Source organism: Pyxicephalus adspersus, chromosome 4 (assembly GCF_032062135.1).
Source record: "Pyxicephalus adspersus chromosome 4, UCB_Pads_2.0, whole genome shotgun sequence".
Classification (NCBI taxonomy): Eukaryota; Metazoa; Chordata; class Amphibia; order Anura; family Pyxicephalidae; genus Pyxicephalus; species Pyxicephalus adspersus.
The window spans coordinates 5,456,015-5,463,151 of NC_092861.1; the positions used below are offsets into that span (position 1 = coordinate 5,456,015).

Genomic DNA, 7,137 nt, shown 5'->3' on the forward strand with positions numbered 1-7,137 from the left:
GCAAAGCACAGGAGCTTAAATTTGATTCTAAGGTGAAAAGGAAGCCAATGGAGAGAACTACAAAGAGATGCAGCGGAAGAGGAGCGGAGGGAAGGATGGATGAGTCTGGCTGCAGCATTCATAATAGATTGTAGAGGAGAGAGTCAATAAAGATTTTCTATATAATAGGTCTTAATATGACCTGAGGCGGCGCCTTTTCATTTACGTTTCTCTTTTGAATGACTTGATATGGAGTAGATCAATGTCAATAAACCGAGGAGGTGGAGATTTATTGTAGTAAGACATCATTATGCTGACACATGGAAATAACAGGCGATGTCACATATGCTGAGACCACACTGCGTTGTGTCTTGATGACAATATCCAAGAGAATAAAAGCTTCTTGTGTGTTATGTATGTGGCTAAGTAGATGTATGGAAGAACTTTCCCAGATTCTTTGTATATTGCTGCTGCACAGCTCCTCATTGAAGCCTCCATAGAGGATGACAATGATGTGTTAATAGAAGGGCCCGCTAGACGCTGAAGTGGATCAAGCTGAGCAAACAAACTGTGAGAGTTAGAATAGAGACATTAGTCTTTTTATTCTTTACTCTTAATTGATTTGTGAATCCTAAAGTGGCACTGAAGTCTTTTGTGTGATATACATGTAAATATTCAAAAGCCAAAATAAAAAAAAAAATAAAATAAAAGAGTAAAAAACAACATGTGCTGTGCTACACACCTTTAATCCAGAGCCACATGCAGTACTTGTATTCCACCACTAGGCGTCCCTGATTTTTACCTCTTTATTTTAGGCCCCTGCACGCTGCGAAATGCATCAGAGATGAGTGGAGTGTTTTGCTTGCAATACTTTTAGATTGCTTGCCAAAATTAATTGCAGCAATTGGGAGACACTTCACTCAAACTTGCTCACTGATGCATTTTGCAGCCTGCTGGGCAATTCATAGATGAGGAAGACTGAGGACATCTAGCTATGGAATAGGTGTACTGCAGGTAATAGTTCTGGAATAAAGGGGCAGCGAATTTCGGTGAAGATGCCTGAGTTTGTCTGGCACCTATGGTCAAAGTGTGGTGTGACATCTTGGAGCAGCGACTGGTTTTTAGTTGAGTGTGTGTGTAAATATTCACCCAATACCTGGGTTAAAACCTGACTTGGCGAAGAGGCATTTGTGATTTTAACGCAGCAGCAGTGATTGCTGGATGCAGTCGATTCATTGGTTGCGCTTGTTACCTAGAGGAAGGAAGAAAGGGCATCACAAGGATGTAGATGTAGGGGTGGGGTAAGTCTGAAGTTGCCCTTTAAAGTAGACTAAACCCTAAAATTGCACCCAAATGTAACTGGCCCATCTCTTTGGTGCATTTACTTATCTTTTAACAACCCCGCTCCCATCCCCACCAACAAAAATCTTTCATTGCAGAGCAGTAGGTGACACACCCTCATCTTTTTCCTGTATTGATTTTTTAAGCAAAAACTATCAATGCACATTCCTCATTCTCCCATGCAACGCTCTTGTCAGGTTATGTCTGCTGCAGGCAGGAGGAAGCATTTCCTTAGTCTCTACCCTTAGCGATCAAACTGCAACATGGTAACTTTGTAGCAGTTCACAAAGTGTGACATTGCAGCAGGGGCTGATGTGTGTCAGACATTTGTGAACACCAAGAATTGCACAGACTGGGATTTACATGTTTGTGCCATATCTGAGCCGGCATCCCAAGATAGGAATTGTGGCCCTGGGCGGCGTCTGAACAAAGATGGCCCTGTCCCTTTTCAGATAAAAAGCAGAATAAGCCATTGTTGGGTGAGGGGTATTTTGATCTTGATTTGAGTTAATAGACGTGGAAGTTCAATTATTTACCATTTTGTAATTAACTGACCTCCAGCCTCCTTTTTATGAAATCTATTTCCGCCCCATTAATTCTTTATAACAGTTGTACCAGCTCCTCTCCTCTTCTAATTTCACTACACACCGGGAGCTTACAATGTACATTAGAATCTGCAGCAAGTCAGAAAGAGCATGCCTCATTTCCTGGCTGGAGGACAACCGTCATTATTTAGAACCTCCCCAGCTTAAATGTCCTTGGCCCCCCCCTTTTCATTCATTGTACTCCAGAACATTCAATCATGCAGACTGACTCATTTATGGGCGTTCCATTGGGTGGTCTGCATGCAAATACAGGCCTCAGAGGACCGCCCACTCCTCCTCCTTATTTTCAAATAGATTGTAAACATATGAATCCCCAGTGCAGGGTGAATAGGGGTCACGATAGTCACATGTATCTTATATTCATTTATAATGATCACTGAGTGATGGCTGGTTTTAGTGTTGGGCAAACTAGGCAAATGACCCGGGCCCCCAGTTTCTCCAGGGCCCCAATTGACAAAGTGGTCAGGTGTGCATGCTGACCATTAGGGGGCCCTTCTTCATATTGGGCCGGGGTACTGGAAGCATCTCTTTCTGTTGGTATAATGTTTGATATCCTCTTAGTGAATGGTTCTTAGGAAGACTGAATTATATAAATGGCTTTCTTCTGAGCTTGAGTTATTATGCTCTGTTAACATTTTTTTTATTTATATTTTAAGTTTGATTTTACCCTTTTTTACTTCCCTTTATGCTTACAACAGTTTGAAGATGTTAGAGGGTTAAACCACAACTTTATCAGCCACACTGCCCTTGCTTGACACTATTTTTACAGATTGATGATAAGAAAAGCAGCCTCAAAAATAACCAACTGTTTAATTTCCACATTGCAGGACTCCGCCCCCACCCTGACCCCATGCCAAGACCAAGCTATTGTTTACAATATACAATATCGAGCTGTAAAACTATTGACAAGGTATACAATGGGCAATGCTCCTATTGGCTGGTTTTGTCCGCCCTTGGCAACAAAATATAGTTAACAGGTTTTCTATTGGCTGGTAGTTACTCGGGGGTGGGGTGTTATGAGAACGCTGCCCACTGTATACCATGACAATGGGCTTAAATCCATTGTTGTACTCATCTAAGTGTGAATTTTCAGTATTTTCAGTTCGGTGAGTATTGCAAACAGAGCTGCTTATTTAAAATTCTACCCAGGCTGAGAATTAATTTTTTTTAATGTACGTATGAAGCTGACTCTTTACCCCCGGGGTGACCAGAAACGAGGAGCAGAAAAGATCAAAGCGAAACAGATGAAAATCTATTATGATGATTGCATTTTCTTGCCGCTGGCTGCCCAGTTGCTTGTTAAAATAACGGTATTTTAGACAATGTAGAATTGTGCCTGGGAGCCAGCGGTGGGTCACCGATGGCATCATTCCGCAGAAAAGATGAAAAGGAGAAAATATTGTGCCGAGTCAGCGATTTCCAAGAAATGTTACCACCTTTGTTAGCCAATGATTGCTCATTATTTTGACTATGGCAGTCCCAGATATGTACACCGTGGGGGTTGCTCTGTGTGCCAGGAGAGACTACGGCTGGGCCTGAATTTGCAAGTCTGCACTTCCCTGATTAACCGATTCGCTACGTGGTTGAGAATTACCCAGTCCCTAAGTCATTTCTATTGCCATATAAATCTTTAAATCTAAGCAGGTAAAGAGGAGCAGATAAAAAAAAAAAAAGTCAGTATATGCAAGACAAGGAAAATCCTGCAACACTGTCACTGTAACACCTCCAGGTATTTATTACCTTGTTGCAAAGTTTCGTTTTCTTTCCAGAAGCATGGCGCCAATCTTGTACAGGCATCATTCAAAAATGCCATTTGCTTGCTTGTGGTGTGAGCTTACAGACAAACCAAATATGTAAATCCCGATGTCTCTGCATTTTGTAGCTGTGTTTTGATTTGGAAAAGGAGATTGGGGGAATGCTTCGTAATGCTTGCAGCAGACTGATGACCTCATATTAGCCTAGGCACTGACTGGAGAACAAGCAATACTTTTTAATGATCAAAATTGTTTTTTTTTTATTTTTTTTTAATATTTGCTGCATATTGGGACATTTCAAGAATGTGTTTATATATTGAAAGGGAACTCGTTCCCTAAATTCCTGTGCCCTGCTTCCCTTTAAATTTTATGCCCAGACACCGCTTTGGCTGTACAGGAATTGGCTTGTTACTTGCTGAGGTTGTCCCCGTTCTTGCTAATACAATACTATCCTGCTGCTGGCCCATTCCAAACTCTCTAAGAATTTATTAACCGAAGAGACTACAACAGTCTAAAATTGGCCAGCGGTGGGACATTTTTAGAAAAGGGAGAACACCTGCCTGGATGGAGATGAGAACCTACATCTACCTACATTTCCAGTGCTAAATCTTGCCACCACTCCTATGTTAGTCCTAACAACCCGCTGATAGGGGAGAAAGTAGTTTAACTCTGGTTGGGCAGAAGTCAAAGCTACATATAAAACCTGGGTGGAGGATCGAAGAAAGCTCAATGTGGACACAAAACAGCCCTTGGCAGGGGTTAGGTCATAATGGCAGATGTACAAGGTTATTGGGCATCCATAAATCACTTTTGGGTCTGGGGCATCCATAATCCCCCTAAGCACTGGATACTAAAGCTATGCTGAACTGAACTGTCGTACATAGAAGAGGAACGGTCATGGAAATCTTACATGTGTACAGCAGTCACCCAGTGTCATTCATCAATCAGTCCTAGTGAATCAATAATGTGAGTGATGTACTTTCCTATGGAGGAGGATGCCACTCACTCATTCTCCTCCCTCCATTTTCCATAGAACAGAACAGCACCGAGTGTACAGCGTTTATTTTCTGTCACTGGAAACGATCATGAAAAATCATTTCCAGCAAAAGAAATCTGACGTCCGTATATGACTTAAAACCAGTTTAGTCACCTTGGGCAACTAACCGGCCCACATTCCTAATTTTACTGCCAAGTTTCCCCTGTGTGTTTTTATGTTTCAGTTTTATTTGTTTGCCGGTACGCTGCTTTTATTTATAGTCTACACATGTGAGTCTCACATCCCGCACCCGGGGAGTTGCATGGAAAGGTCTCCTCGCAAATATTTATTCACATTTAACATTATGCCTTCGGGCTGTGTCTACTAAACAGCAGTTTACACACAGTATACAAAGGGGTGTGTAGGCTGGGAGCTGTCTTTGTGCCTTAGTGCTGAAAAGGATATAACAAAAAAAACAAAAAAAAGCAGCTCTAGTAACCAAATGTTTTACTTAACTTAGAATTATGCCAGCATACAAGTAATGAATAAATCACTGTGAGCATTTATGTGAGTCACCTCGCATAAGCCAATGGGTTATCAATATACTTTTTGTACTCCACCAGTCAAAAATGGCATTTGTGAGAAAGAAATAGTAGTAGGGATCTAAACTGATCTCATGTACCATGTCTGCACTCCATCTTCTGTAGTATGTCCAAAGCTTCTGACTGTCTCGTGCTGCCTATCTGCAGCCTCTGACGGGTTATCGCTTCTCGGCCTTTTGGCTAAGATCAAGTGTAGTACCGAATCCTACCAGTGTGCGGGAGAGGAACATGCGGATTTAGCACATTGCCTTCATTCTCCACTCGCTGCGGCTAGTACAGATGGGCAATTTTTTACTCTTTGCCTAGTGTGCTATGCACTGAGCACTTATTATTTATGTTTTTTTCTTTCGCGTTGTCACTGTCACTGGTGTGGTAGTTGTGTGCCACTTTTTGATGGTGGGTGCTTTTCCCTTATGGGCTAGCCCTGAAGTCTTGGGGAGTACTTTGGCCTTATGGTCAGGTACTCTCCCTTACTGAGAGTCTGTCTTCGGGAGAGCTCCCGGCCTAGTATCTGTTGCAGGTTCCTATTCAGTCCTATAGAGAAAGGAGCCTGTCCGACTTTGAAATTGTGATTAATAAATTCTTTTATTCAATCAAAACTTTCACCTGGTACATGTCTTGTACCAAGGCCTTTTTGCTAAGAGAGTGAGTGTAGTACCTAATCCTAACAGTGTTCGGGGTGGAACGGCGCTGTATTCCTGGCAAGAATGCAGTGCACAAGTACCTCTATGGTCTACTCGATGGTGCAGCTCTGTAAGCGGCTGCCCTATGCTAATTCCTCCGGCTTGGTCCACCGGAGACAAGGTCATCATGTCTTGAGAGCTATGTGAATCTCCCTAAGTGGCATCCCCCTGGGGTGGCAACCTAGGGGTACCTTAAAATTCCTTTGGGCTTGGGAACCAACTTTGGCTGGATGGGCTTAGTATCCGGCCCCTGTCAAGAGCTTTGCCCTGAGGGTTTAGGAAAATTGGGTCGTCCTTTCTCTTTAGGATGTTTTTTGTGTGGTGTTTTTGCCCTTACACTTTTTTTTCCAGGTGATGTTGCGTGAGATTTGATAAAAAAAAAAATATTAAAATAGACGCTACAATTTTGCTAAACTTTTGTTGTGTGAAACGCGTCGGCAGGTTGCTTTTTTCAAAATAGGTAGAAACAAAAATTTTGCCCAACAACTAACACAAATGGGTAAAGCTAGTTTCATTTATGCATGTGGAACTACTTGTAACCCATAATGTCCATTCTTAGCGGTGGGAGCCATGAACTGAGGCGGGGCTTCAATGTAAGGACCATCATGCATTGCACCAAAGCTAATAATTTACATATGTAACGTTCTAAAGAAAAAATATAACATTAAAAAAGTAATTTTCTAATATTATTTTTTTTGACAATAAGGGGAAAAACAAACATTTACATCAGTAACTGGGACAAATTGTTTTAGTTTTGATTATAGATTTATTTTCTCTCACTAACTGTTCTAATGGTAAATCACAAGGGGGTCTTTTTGAATGCCATTGAGCTGTATGCCTTAAACTAATGAGTAAGGAAAATAATGAACTGGGGTGATGCCTGGTTCCTCAACCATTGTGAGAAGAATTTATGAAGGGGTATAGGTCTCCCTGTGGAGGATCTGCTTACTTTGCAGGACCTTCTGCTGCAGAGATCTGCTCCTCCCTATTACCGGTAAAAATTAGACTAAAGTTTGTTTTACCTTTGCTTCTTGGCCATTTGGCTAAGATCAAGTGTAGTACCTAATCTGTCCAGGGTGGAATGGCACTGTAGTTCCTGGCAAGAATGCAGTGCACAAGTATTTCTGTTAAGAACAGTCTGCTTGATGGTGTAGCTCTGTAAGGGGCTGCCCTATGCTACTTCTGCCGGCCTCGTCC

The 7,137-nt window shown here is 42.0% G+C and overlaps 1 protein-coding gene and 1 non-coding gene across 2 annotated transcripts in view; both read left to right on the forward strand.

Moving 5' to 3' along the window:
• Positions 1–7,137, forward strand: part of OTOF (otoferlin) — a 169,776-nt gene that overhangs the window by 26,245 nt on the left and 136,394 nt on the right. The window lies entirely within an intron of this gene.
• LOC140330203 (U12 minor spliceosomal RNA) lies at positions 6,775–6,922 on the forward strand. The gene has a single exon (XR_011920672.1). It is a non-coding gene; the product is annotated as a U12 minor spliceosomal RNA (small nuclear RNA).